The sequence below is a fragment of the Tympanuchus pallidicinctus genome, unplaced genomic scaffold, assembly GCF_026119805.1.
Source record: "Tympanuchus pallidicinctus isolate F22 unplaced genomic scaffold, pur_lepc_1.0 scaffold11, whole genome shotgun sequence".
NCBI classification, from domain to species: Eukaryota; Metazoa; Chordata; class Aves; order Galliformes; family Phasianidae; genus Tympanuchus; species Tympanuchus pallidicinctus.
This window is the reverse complement of record NW_026294627.1, coordinates 9597384-9612286: the sequence shown is the minus strand read 5'-3', so window position 1 is coordinate 9612286 and position 14903 is coordinate 9597384. Positions and strand designations below refer to the sequence as shown.

Here is a 14903-nt window from a genome sequence, read left to right as displayed (position 1 = left end):
TTTTTTCAGTGTGTAATTTTATAATTTTAATGCAATAACAACTTGATTTGCTGATTTGCCCAGTGACATTCATCACAAACATTATTAGTAATTACTTATGTATTCTTGCAGCTATTGATAGTAGTAATAAAAAGAATGTACCAGATACTGAATTTTTAAAGACATCATTAGATACGGAGTAACTTCTACAGTGGAAGTCCAGAGTTAGCCAGTTTCTGATCTGCAGAACTTGGACGGGCTGTTCTTGTATCATTCTAATTTCCCCATAAACATGTACTTTGGAATCAAGTCAAATGCCTTAGAGAAATCTGTACATAAGAAATCAATTGTACTTGCTTTATCTACCAAATATATAACTTCAAAGATTTTTCTGTAAGTCTTTCCAGAGTGTTATTAATTATATTGGTTCCTCTATGTTTTTGGTAGTTGATTTGTCTATAAACAATATCATTATTTTGCCCAGGGCTGCCATTAAGATGACAAGCCTGTAACTGTGAAAAGTTGACCAATTTGCTCTCTTTAAAATAGCTATGAAACATTAGCTTCCTCCAGAATGCTGGAGCTCTTCCAGCATTTTAAAACCTATTGAAAAATCAACATTAGCAAACCGGAGAGCTCCTAAGCCATATCCTTTAAAACCTTTGGTCATAAATTATGTGATAATGCTTTTAAATGTGTAGCTTAGAAAAGATAATCACCTTTTGGTTGCTTTCATGAAATCTTCCTAAGACATGATTCAGATACATGTTTATTCCCCAAATAGAACCGATATATTTATTGAACATCCATCAATTACTAATAATTCTATTATTCTTGACTAAAAAGCAGAAAATATCAATATAAAAATCTTTCTTGTTGCTGAGATCTTTCTAAAAGTATCTCCCTTTGTTACTTCTGTCTTTAAAAGGCATAGGTTAGTCTTGTTTTCCTTGGAATTCCATACCAGATTATAACAGATGTTTATTATCATTGTTTCCTTTTCTTTTTTTTTACTGTAACTGTTCTATTTTATATTTAAATCATAGACTCTCACCTCCAGGGCCAACATTCCTGATGGGGAGTCTTTGCAGTGAACACAGAAGCAAAGAAGGCATTCAGAACTTCTGTCTTCTCAGCATCTCCCATTACCAGAACACCCCCTTTGTTTAGTAGAGGATCCACATTTTCCCTAGTCTTCCCTTTGCTGCTGACGCACTTCAAAAAACCTTTCTTATTATCCTTTATCTCCTTTGCTAGATTCAATTTCAGGTTGGCTTTAGCCTTCCTCATCACATCCATGCAGGCCCTGACAACATACCTATACACTTCCTATGTAGTCAGACCCTTTTTCTACATTTAATGAACCTTCTTTCCTTTGAGTTTATGTATGAGCTCCTTGCCCATCCACACAGGTCTTCTGCCATCCTTCCCTGATTTCTTACTCATAGGCGTGAACGGATCCAGAGCTTGGAAGAAGTGCCATTTAAATGCCAACCATCTCTCACAGACACCCTTACCTTCTAACACCGTAGCCCATGGAATAGCTCCAAGTTGAATACTGTGGAAACTGAATAGAAATTTCAAAACTTCCATCACTACTAAGCTTTGCAACAAATAAAAGCTATCTGAATATTTTCTCTGCCTTCTTTTATCACTGATTTGTTGTAACTGAAAACACAAAATATAAATCATCCATATGTGGAGAAGGACAATATTCCTGATTTGACTTCCTTGGATAAGGTTTATACTGGCTGAGGTTTTGGCTCACCATCTTATCTGCTAGAAAGGTTTTGTTTAATTTGACAAAACAACCTCCTTTATATGCTAAACCTGTCTGACACAAATGTTTAAAAATACTTGGATTAACAGCATTGCTAACTTCCTCTTTTAATCTTTTCTCATGCAGCAACAATAGTGCTCTTGCACTTGGCCTCTTATCAATTCCACTAATTGATTTTTTTCTAAACCTTTATAGTATGTGTCTGCTGTATGTGCACTCTGACCTGCAATCACCAAGCCCTCCATTTTCCACACAGTTGATTGCTACCATTATCTCTCTCGTTAATCTAGGTTTATGCACTGACTTCTCATTACAAGATTTATTCTATTAACTTTGTTCTTATTTTTAAAGTAAATCCCACATGGGACTTCTCTGTTTTCTTTTTAGAATTACATTAGATGACACAGTGGTCATCTAATGGTGAACAAAAGGTGTTGAATCCTGAGCCAGGTCACCCAAAGTCCTTAGTTTGCCTACTGAGATCCAAGAAAGTCCTTTATATCATGCCTTGATTTAGGTGCAATGGGAGGCATAGAGATACCAGTTTGAGCTGAGAAACAAATATGCTTCATTAAGTTTTCAGAAATGACACTTCTTCAAAAATAACTAATTTTTTTGGTAGAGTAGTCAAGAACACAGATAGTTCAGCACAACTTGGCATTTTCTAAGAATTCCATGTCTCACAGTCAGCTAAACCCACAAGCTACAAAAACATTTTTTGCTCTATATGGTGACACAGTCACTGAGCGTATCATCTTCTCCCATCTTTACATAATTTCCAAATATGCTGAAGATGCATTCTGTTCCGTTGTCGAGGTCATTAGCAAAGATGTTGACTGGTATTAGACCTACTAATATGCCCCAAAGTATACCACCAATGTATATTTTGATTTTGTGCTGCTGGCTCTGGGTCTGGCTATACAACCTGCTAGCTTTGGTTTGGTAGGATATGACAGTATATTAGGTTTACAACAGAGCTAAAATTCAGTCACTTTATCATGCAATCAAGACATAAAATATTGTTACATATTTTTTCTGGTTGACTATGACTATTTTTGTAAAGTATTGCTCCTTAATGAGACTTAGAGCCTTAAGAAGATTGGGATTCATTGAGTTTAGCTATTGAAGAATAAGGAGTTTTGAACAAGGCAGACATTTGCGACCAACTTTATTCTGTAAACTATACCTCTAAATAAAGAACTATTCTCAACCATTGTAATACTTACTAGAGGATTTCATAACATCCCCATTGGAAGTATCTTGCTCTTTTCCCTCAATAAAAATATGTAATGAATTTGGGCTGCACAGTAGACTTCTGAATTTTGGGGAGTATTCAGACTGAAATCTACAGTGACTATGCATTTTTGTCTTTATTATACTTTCCTCATATGATGCATAGATCCTCCTCGTTAAATACTTGTAAATATGTTTGATATCTTACACTCTCTCGAAAGGAGTTTTCAAAGTTGAAATCTACTGGGAGGCTGAATTTTTTTTTTTTTATTGGTAGAAAGTGTTGGGCTGGGTTTTTTTAATTATTATTTTTGTTCACAGTTCTAGTATCATTTCCTGCTCATACAGGAGATCGGATTTGCTTGCAGCCACATAGACATTGAGTGTATTTGAGTCTACTCAGCAGAGAGATCCCAGGGAGAGATACAAAGACATTTTTGACAGAATAAGAGAAAATCCAATGTCAGGCAGGGTTGTGTTAGAGGAGAAATGCCCTGACTCAAAAGAATGGAGAGTTTATACAAAGTTGATGTCGGTGAATTACTTTTAGTTGAAAAAGATTGGCTGCCTTACTACAAGTTATGATCCTGTATAAAGAAAACAAAACATAAGGAATCTACCTTCTAAAGAATAAGTCTGCAAATGTGTGATGCATGCAAATTGTTTGAAGAATTACTTCAGTCTCAGAGCTTCCAATTTGATTAAAATGAAAAAAAAAGTCCTTTTTATGCTGTACCAAAATAAGTTTCATTAAAGGTATGTCATTATCTCATTTCTATGTATCTGTTTGCAAATTAAAAAGAAAAAAAAAAATCTTGTGTATTTCAGTAATTAAATTCAGTTTTATTTCTACTTTAATCTCCTGGTGTCAAGAATGATTTGGTAAGATCTGTCAAACAGTAAATATCCAATTGACAAAAATTTGGTTAGATCTTTCAGGGGTCATTGTTGCAGTATGCGCCCGTTCCGCTCCCCGTTCCGCCACCCCAGGAGTCCGCAGCTTGGCCAATTACTGAGGTGACACCAATGTGATGAGCTGCAAATGGCGTTTATTACACGTATACACTAGCTTATATAGCCTAAGTGCTTCGTTTACGCCCCTAAGGGCACGAACCACCCATCTATCATAGAGCAGGGAGAGGGCCTAACACGTCACACCCCGCGGGGGGGTCTCGCAGTCTCGCAGTTGCTGACAACAAGTCATCCACTGCCAAGGATTGGATAATATGCCAAACACAAATAAAAAAAAGTCCTTAAAAATGTTATGTGTACTCCTCTACTGAGCTGCAAGGGTCTTCTCAAAGACTCTTATTGCTGAAACTCATCTGACTTCCAATAGAAAGTGAATTAAGTCTCACCCACTTCATGGACACACTGGAAATCATAAAATTTTGTTAGCAAATGCTTCATGTTAAACTATTTAGAAATTCTGTGAAGAAATATTGCTGTAATTAGAAAGTGACCAGAACTCGTAGTGGCTTTATAAACTTACATATTTAAAATGTTCCTTTTAAAATTATGTATTGAACAGAGTTCAGAAGTTAAAAGTTCGAGAATAAAGATGTTCTATTTTGGAGATAATCCACAAAGAAGACAAAGAGGCAGGTCTGCAATTTGGCAAATATCCATTTCTTACAGAGTTCTCAGCCAGAAAGAGATTTAAAAAAATAGTGTAAGGAACTGACAGCTAACCTACTTGTAATCACTAAACATTAATTTCAGTTTTCTCATCTGTATTACTTCCACATCTCTTGATATGCTTCTATGGCAGTCTTATTTCTTTCTGACATATGAATGACTTCTACAGATAAATCAGTGGAAAAAGAACTATTAAGAAGAAAACAAATCTATTACGAATCCATTAATGAATGAAGTAAGAACAGGCCATTTTACTATATGATAACAATATTGAATTCTTTGGTTTTTTTATTCCTCTCCTAAAAAAAAAAAAAAAAAAGACTGAGCAAACATGAAAAATAGGCAGATCAATATGGTAAAACAGGTTAATGATAAAAAGAAATGGGAAAAAATGTATCGGAAATGTATTGGAAAGCAATCTCTTTCAACAATCCTTGCAGACCATGTTATCTGCTGTTTTTCCAGGTAAAGAATCATCCTAAAGCCCTTTAAAAGCAAAAGCAGTTTCTTATTAACTGCAAGATTTTACAGGTATTAGTTGGCAACGATTGAAGATCATTTTTTTACATACCACGGAACCACTGAAAATATGTACAAATACAGCTGGAAGAAAATATTTTCTAAAAATGATAAGAGTATTTGCATGAATAACTGGTTATGATAGAGTATGTATGTATGAATAAATAATATAAACTTAGCAAATTATCAGAATGTAAAAATCAGTGTGTATTTGAGTAATTAATATTGGAAATATTGGAAAAGGAAAGGAAGGGGAAGGGGAAGGGGAGAGGAGAGGAGAGGAGAGGAGAGGAGAGGAGAGGAGAGGAGAGGAGAGGAGAGGAGAGGAGAGGAGAGGAGAGGAGAGGAGAGGAGAGGAGAGGAGAGGAGAGGAGAGGACCCCATTAGTCAGAAAAGTCTTTGCAAACTTATGTGTTTATATAAGTTTTCGTAGATTCCATGGCTGCTAAACTGCAATGTGTAACAACTGGCAGCGATGATCATGTCTCCCAATTCATTCGCCAGCATAGCTGAGTACAGCACTGATAGCAACAAGTCATTACTGTTATTTACTTGCACTACTTTAACACTCAGCACTGAACTTGGATCAAAAAAGACAATCTCTGTCTCAGAGAGCCCACAATCTAAATATAAGACCTGAAACAAAAGATGAATATAGACAGACAAGGAACAAAGAGAATGCAATGAGACATCGTTGATCTTGGCATACCAGGAGACGTAAGATTTTACTTTGTTTTGTTTTCAAAGAACTCCATGGAGTAAGCAAGTGGAGGAGAAATTTGGAAAAGGATAAAGAAACATTTCTGAGTTGTTTACAGAGATATTCTCCCAACAGACAGAAGGATCAAAATTATAAAGGTGCTTGTATAAAAGTCAAACGAGATGGCATCATAGATTTACTAGGTGCGAAAATGACCTTTTGAAATATCAAGGCATCGGTTGAATTATTTCCACTGAATGAACTGACTGAAAAAAGAAAAAACAGGATAATATACAAAGTGTACAAATGCATCCTTAGCATTACCGGTAGCTGGGTAATTGTTTGAAAGATTTTACCTTCAAAGGCTTTTAGGACTGCATTTGCTGTGCAAATACTAGAACATGTTTAGAGTTCAGTTCCACTTTCTTAGCCAACTTTAACTTCAGTTAATAACCTAATCATGCTAAGAGCATTATCTGAGACTAATTAATAGTTATTGCCAACATATGAAGAGTTTACAAAGTGGAGGGTTGTCCCTCATAACTAAATAAGTTCCCATTCTCTCTACAAATTTTTTTGCTGTTTTTATGAGAATGGTTTGTATGTTTTCTCTATATTTTCTTTTACTAACTATATAGGAGAGGTACACATCTCCAAGGGAAAAAAAAAAAGGAAAAAGAAAAAACAAAAACAACAACAAAAGAAGGTTAAGAACTGTAAGGATTTAGGTAATTGATGGAGTGATACCTCTGCTCAAAGCATTTAAACACTTCTGCTGAAACGTAACAAATGGGTGTGCCATGATCTTAGCCTGAGACCGGCTTAGTGTTCTTTGGCTTGAGAACACTGCTGACAAGTGGGGCCCAGATCTTCTTTCCCCTCCCTCCACACACGGATTTGCTCTGTTCAGGCTCTCCAGCATTTCTTTAAATCAATAGTCAAATGTTCCAGTGCAAGACTATAAAGAGGCTGTAACCTGGAATCATACTATCAAAGTTGAAGGTAATACTATGATATAAAACTGTTGTCAGAAAAGAGCGACAAATTGCAGTTTAGAGAAAATATGAAGTTCTTCTGAGGCCTTCTGATCATGTAGGGCATTTTCTTCCTATTTTAAATGTGTGACTTTCTACTCTATAACATTCTTCTGTGATGCTTAAGACTTTTTAGACTAGTTATAGGGATTAAGAATCCCTATGAAATGAAGATGAATTAAGATGGATTACTTCACTTTGTTGTTATAATTCAGCTATTTTTTCAGTCTGTGATAAATGCACATGAGGCAATACTTTAAGTCACGATAATTATTCTGGGATAAATTTCCAGAATTTTTTTAAATTAAATGTTTCAATACAATGATCTAACATAAATTTTTTACTTAATTTACTTATTGATTTTCTGAGTGGTTGGAGATATCTATCTAATATCTTTGAATTTCAGAAACATTGAAAGATCTATATTGCTAGTATTATGCAAGTCTAGTAGTACATTCCTCTCTGTAACCCAAAAACACAAGGCCACAGTTAAGCAGGAGAAAACTTAAATGGAAAGCTATGGGATTAGAAAGGTGAACAAAATTTCTTTTTCTGTCACTGTGGTATAGGCTTTCCTGTTTTCCAAATGCAGTTCTATAACATCACATTATCTCATCATAGACAAAATAAATGAGCATCTGAGAGAAAGCCAGAACAAAGCTGCACAGTCTCCAAACACTTCCATATCAATTCTTGACCAACATACTGCTGAGGTAAAGGTGAATGAAAGAATATTCTCACAGGCCTTTAAAAGTATATACATAAGAATTTAAGACACATTCAGTATCTAAATATTGGATTTAAAAGAAGTCAAACTGAGATAATATTAAAAAAAAATGTAGCATTATCTCAGCAAATGTGGAGAAAACGAATGGATATGTCAAACACTATAATAAGTTACCACAGGTCTAGTAGATTCTAAATTGCTTTCAGACACGAAGCTAAGTTCTGAATGATGTTGCAGGATCATAGGATCATAGAATCATAAAGTCATTCTCCCCTCTTTTAGTTCCAAATCATTTCCTCTTGTTCTATAAATGCAGGTCCTGCTAAATGTGTCTGTCCCCTTACTTCTTATGGCCCCCCTTTAGATACTGAAGGCCACTATCATGTCTCCCCAAAGTCTCTGTCTATAGAGAGACTTATCACAGCTTAGCTAAAAATCATTGACAGCAAATAGCTGTGTTTCAACAATTATTGTACTGCCAAAGGATGAGATTGTAAAACAGGGCAAAATTCTCCAGGTTCTTCAATTACTTTGACTATAAATATTTCCATTCTCCCCTCCCCCTCCTCAAAAAAAAAGAAAAAAGAAAAAAAAAAAAAAAGAGAGAAAAATAAGGAATTACTCCTAATAGCAAAGGAGTAGTTGCATGTACTTAGTAACATAGTATCAAAGAATAATATCACAGAATCACAGAATCGTAGGGGTTGGAAGGGACCTCCAGAGATCATCGAGTCCAACCCCCCTGCCAAAGCAGGTTCCCTACAGCAGGTCGCACAGGTGGGCATCCAGGCAGGTCTTGAACATCTCCAGAGAAGGAGACTCCACCACCTCCCTGGGCAGCCTGTTCCAGTGCTCCGTCACCTCACTGTAAAGAAGTTCTTGCGCACATTTGTGCAGAACTTCCTATGCTGCAGTTTCCGGCCGTTTCCCCTTGTCCTGTCTCCATTCACCACTGAAAATATAGAATAATGGAATGGCTTTGGTTGGAAGAGACCTCAAAGATTATCTGGCTCTAGCTAACCTGCCACGTGTGGGTTTGTCACCTGATAAATCAGGCACTAGACCAGGCTGTCCAGGGCCCCAACCAGATTGGTCTCAAACATCTCCAGGAATGGGGCACCCATATAGTGTTACTTTCATCTTCTTTTTTTTTTTCTTTTTCTTGCACACACTATGAAGGAGTATTTTCATCTGTTCCTCCAAGTCTGTGTCTAATTGAAACTATTAAAAGCCCACTACTAGCTGAGAAAGATTCTGTATCTCAGTTGCAAATGGCTTCCTTTAAAAAAATTATATACTCTGTATTCCACGAGTCCAGCAGACAGACTAATATTATTAACATAAAAGCACAATCATATTTGTTGTGTGCTTTCCTCTGAACACAGCTGGACATTTCACCTCCAAAATAAACTCCAAAGACTGCTCACAGTCAAGGCAGAGCATAGTAAAATCTCTGCTTATGGGTAAACCATAACGCTCTGTTCAATAAAACAGTTGAATACTGTAGTCAGTATGTAGTGAACACTACCTAGAAGCAAAGGAAGCCTGTTTCCACTGTCTGCCTTAATGATTTACGGTTTTGCTGCTTTCTGTGCCACTTCTTGTTCATTCATATCTAGCCTACCAGGCATGCATGTGAGCACAAAAGGCAGTATCTGTCAGAAGTAAAACAATGTTATCTGTGTTAGCTGCTCAGGCTGAAAGAGTGTGACTGGATATTTTCACACTCCTCATCACGCTAAAAAAAAACGACACAAGAAGGAAACGAGCTTCAGTTTTCAATTCAAGCACAAAAATTCTGGAGTGAAGATAAATTCAGGAAAGAATACAGACCATATGAGATGTATGTGCCTTAATTTTTAAAAACAGAGGATTAATTGAAAAGGGCTTGGGAATATGAAGTTTACATGTCAGTCAAGGTAGTATTCGTGAAAGAAAAAATAAATATTAACTAATTCATTTAAGCTCAACTTAAATAGTAGACAGTATGAATATTCCGTTCATGGGTAATGAGAAGTTAGCTATTACTACAACTGTATTATCTGCTGTTTGTGCCAGGCAGGAGGGCAGACTGATCACACAGAGAAATGCACAGTTTCACATGCTGTTTTCAGCATGCAGATATATATAAACATGCATGGTATTAGAAGCATAGCCATATCATCTATAAAATTACAGCTCATCTTGCACACCTAGAATTCGAATCTGATGACAACAAGTCTTTTTATGTGTTCTCAGTCCCATTTGGACACAAAGACTGTGAGCAAGAGAGAGAAGCCGTAATATAGTGTTCCCCAGTACTCGCACCCCACAGAAGAAAGTGGTGCTCAGCCCTTTGCAGATGATAGACAAATTGCCAGCCCTAGCCTCATTTGAACTCATTGTCAATGCGGTCAAGGTCGCTAATTGTAGACGCTGCCTTTTAAAAACAGCATGAGTTTATGAGGAGGCAAATTAAAATGATAGGAATAGAGCCTTACCTGAAATAAACGAGTCCACCTCCAGCTGAGTACATGGTCCATCACCTCTATGACACACAGAGGGTCTCTTTATCTGAGTGCAGTCTGTCTATCATTTTCTCTCCTGTTGGATTTACATTTAGCTCTGTCATAAACATTTGATGAAGGGCTTACACATGCCTGGGGGTTACAGGACATGTTGCTGCAGCAACCAGAACAACAATCTTTTTTTCCCCCTCCTTATTTTAGTAATAGTCCAAAGCAAGATGAACTGAATGGGGGTTCTAACCTGGGGACAGTTAAAGCCAAGAAAACCTCTGTAAAAGTACACCAGAGAAGTATATCACAGTCATGTCAAGATTTTGAAGGAAATAGAATGTACTTTTTTTTTTCCATCGCAACAGCAGAATCTGCAGAAGGTCTAATGATCAAAATGATTCCTGTCACAAGCCCTTGATCTCCCCCAACTTCTAATTAAATCCCACTTACATTCAGCTCTGCTATATAGCCCTTCTGATGTACACAAGATAAAACCACTTCTGTACCTTATGCCTACAGACTGTATCATTACTCTAATAAAATGTTGCCCCCAAACAAAAGAGCCAAGTGGTCCATGTGGCTATTCACAGTCTGAATCTCAAGGCTCCAAAAAGGTTGGACAGAAAGAAGGTGATTCTATATGACCATTTCAGTTTTATTATTTTACTCAGTTTGCAGAAGTTATTTTAGGACTGTAAATATCACTCCGAGTACAACATTTAGCAACTATGGACTGAAGATGCAAGATTAATTCCTGAATGAGGGAAAACAAACTCCATGTAGATACTGAACTTGCATTAAATATATTATGTTACTAAATAAATTATAAGATAAATTTAACACCCAAATTTGTATTCCGATACGCCTTGAATGCTTCAGCATCCGAATCTAAGATTTTGTTCCTACTTTTCAAAATATTGATAGACCAAGTATAGGTAAATTAAGATGGGAATACAAACTGTGTGTTGTCTTGTAATGAAACATTTTAGAACATAGTACAGAATTTTTTAAATGATATTTTATATTCATAAATAATATTTTTCCAACATAAATTATTCAATATTTAACTATCTGTATGCTTTTCATTCACGGTGGTCATATGTACATATGTACATATGCTCGTATGTGTGAGCATCAAAATGCTGATTTATGATCATGACACATTTCTATCTTAAATGATTATACTAGCCATGATCTTTCATATTTCTTCATGTTGGTTTCTACCTAAGCTTGACTGCCACACCAAATCCACTTCAGTTTCAGATGGAGGCCCTATGAAATGGTTCTGATTCCAACAGGATGTTCAATTTCAAATTAAAGATTTTTATTTTTTATATTTTATTTTTTTGCCATGATTTAAAAGTACAGAGGAAAAAAAATCATCATAAACATATGTCTCCTTGCAAAGAATTCTCTGCTTTGGCCTTTCACTAATCTATAAAGAGGCATTTAGCTTCTTTTTCACCCTCAGCTAACGTTAAAGCATTCTGCTATTCACTTTATAGTATGGGTGAAGGAATGTTTCAAGTAGAAAGAATTTAGTAAAGTAAAACTACAAATCCCATTATTCATATAATTAACTATACGAAATACAATCACACAACTGCATACTTTAACGTTCAAAACAAGAGTTTCACATTTCTACCCTACTCATTTGCAAACAAATAGAAACCTGACATGCTAAAAAGAAAGTACTTGTTATTGATAAAGTAATACAAACTCGTGGATTTTTTTTTTTTTTTATATCTTTTGATTCAATCAATTAATGTAAGAGCAGAAGTAAGTTAGTTATGTTTTCTTAGGCTAAGATGCCTGAGTTGAGAAAGTCACCTTTGTTTTTTGCTCTATGTTTACAAATCATTCAACAGAGTGGTATTGCAGTCTAAGAATTTTAGGAAGCCAGGCCATCTAAATAGTAACTATGGACAGTGTAGCACACTGGAAAGCAACCAGGACTTCTGAGGTTGCTTCTTGTTTTGTTCCTATCTTATTTTCACTCTGAACATAGGGAGGAGGAGAGGAGGAGATAAAGGGGAGGGAGTGTGAGAGAGAGTGTGAAAGTGGACTATAATATGCCTCCTAGTAAAATGAAGATTACTAAATAAGAAACTCTATGGTTTTCTCCAGCTAAATTAAAACTTTTGGAGACAAGAAATGTGCTTAGAAGTACATACAAGGGTTGTGCTGAAAATAATGCCTCCTATTTTATTATGTTATCCTACAATGTCAGAGGCAGATGGTGGTGGTATAACAGTAGATGTTGAACTTTACCAGTATTTCATTACATACTGTTTCCATGTGAAAGGTGGCAGCAGAGGAACAATTTGACTAAATGACATCTGACATGGAAGTACATAAGAAGCAAAGGTGTGTCACTGAATTTCCTCATGTGGAAAGAATTGTATTCATTGACATTTATAGTTGCTTGCTGAACGTTTATGGAGAGCAAACAGTGGATGTGAGCACAGTGAAGCGACGGCTGGTGCACTGCATGGCGATGGCAACTATGCATCACCTCATCTGCATCTGCATCACTGATGCAGATTTTTACAAGTGTGGCATGCAGAACTGATGGTGGTGACTATGTTGAAATGTATTTATGTATTTTGTAGCTGAGAATTTGCTCTTTTGAATAATGTTATTGTGCTCTTTTATCTCTTTTAGTTTAAACAGAAATAAATAGGAGGCACTACTTTCAGTGACCTATGTATTTTAACATAAACACTGAATATGGTCCATGCTTTGAATGTCCAATCTTTTTTCTGCTTACTAGTTTTGTAGTTTGTTTAGTACGCGTGAAAGCCACTGTTTCATAATTCAATAAATACCATCATTTTTTTATTAGAACCACCAAAAGATACTTTCATCTCCATGCTTGATTTTACTAATAGGCTTTCTTTTTCTTTGCTCCATTTGATTTATTTACATTATGCATGTTTAACTATTTATGTCACTTGGTTTTGAACTGTATGTTCAAATTGCAGCAGTGAGCTTCATTGCCAGAAGTTTATAACAATATATATTAACAAAAATGATATTGTTAAAACCACATAGTGCTTCAGGGATCCTTTATTTAGTTGTTACCAGCCTTCTCCAAACAACATGCTTGAAGACAGCACTGGACCTTTTGTTTCTCTGAAGTAATTCATTTCATAACTATGATACTACACACTGGTGGGTTCTAAGCAGATCATCCATTCCCTGTAGGAGAACATGAGAAAGTCATTGCACAGAAACAACACTCAATAAAAGAATTTACCAACTTAAATATTTTGATATTTACTATTTAAATATTTACTATTTATATTTATATATATATATATATAAATATAATATATATATATATATTTACTATATATATTTATAAATATATACTATTTACTATTTAAATATTTTAATATTTACTATTAGCTATCCAAAAGTAAGCAATATAACCACGTGGAAAAACAGGTGATTTGACACCACTTATAAGTAGAGTGACTAATATTTTCCAGTTGTAGCACAAGAAATCATACAAAACCAAAACAATGCATATAATATTATTACCTAAAATTGAATATCCAATTTATCATGAGCCATATTGTTTCGATACATTCCTAAATGGAACATGTCAATATAAATTATAAACTTCTGCAAACAATTCGAAAGAAGAGCAGACGTTAATCCTCGTACTCATTTCCTCCTGTATTGAAAACTGTTGTCTGGTGAGCCTTTGCCTCCTGTACCTTGACTGTTTTGTTTATTAGGTGATATATCTCTGGGGAAGACTATCCCTTTATGAAGCTGTATAAATTCCCTCATTCAGTCAGAGCTGCATCAGATATCACTATTTAATTGCCTGCTTTCTGCCTCACCTGCCTCCTATTATAGTTTTCTTTTAAATGAAGTAAAATAATTAAATATAAATAAATATATTAATATAGTATAAGTATACATAAAACAGCACCTTCCTTCAGAAGAGTGTGGAAAGTCTTTTACATTAATGACACCAACACACTCAGTGTAGCTGTGATGGTGGAGATGAGAATCAGAACTTATAAAGAACCTGCCCAGGCAAATCATGTTGCTTGTATAAATACATGCTCAGCAGCTGCTTAGCTTTACAGCTCCAAGGTAACCTGTTCTTCCATTTGAATGTGACCAAAAAAAAAAAAAAAAAAAAAAAAAAAAATTATGCTTATTCCTACATTATTTCTATATTTATGTTTCCCCAACCTACTTCAGAACTGGATAAAATTCATCCATTGACCAGAGACAAGCAAAAAGACAAGGGAGAACAATTTATGAGGAAATGTCCCAACAGACTACTGCCTCTTCATTGTGTAAACAGTAGATTGCAGTACTGCTCTTCTCCAGGGATAACAATATTATTTTCCAATTCCACACATAATGTATATTTTTTTTTCTCAAGCCACATAACAACCACTAAAGAATAAATACTTGTCTTTCTCCCTCTCCATCTGTAGTCTCACATTCATTGCCCTTGCAAAGGGAATATGCTCTTAATATTTCTTTCATGTAGTAGAATCATGTGTGGAAGTCCCACCAAAGATTGGAGAGAGAAAGAGAAAAGGAGAGAGAGAAAGAGAGGAAAGGGAAGGGGAAGGGGAAGGGGAAGGGATAGAGGAAGGGGAAGGGGAAGGGAACACTCACTCGAAAGTTTCTTTCCTATTACATAAAACATGAAGGACCCTAAAGGTTCAGATTTTGTAAAATAGTGGCTTATTTCTGACAACAACATCAACCAACAGAAATGTGTTCGCATACAATTTACTGAATCCTCAAATATTATACT

The 14903-nt window shown here is 35.6% G+C and overlaps 1 long non-coding RNA gene across 1 annotated transcript in view; it reads left to right on the top strand.

Annotated features, from left to right (window-relative positions):
- Positions 1-8288: 8288 nt before the first annotated feature.
- LOC128074827 (uncharacterized) overlaps positions 8289-14903 on the top strand; it is a 135991-nt gene continuing 129376 nt past the window's right edge. Inside the window, exon 1 of the long non-coding RNA XR_008203474.1 lies at positions 8289-8364. This is a non-coding gene — a long non-coding RNA (uncharacterized LOC128074827). The remainder of the gene's footprint in view (positions 8365-14903) is intronic.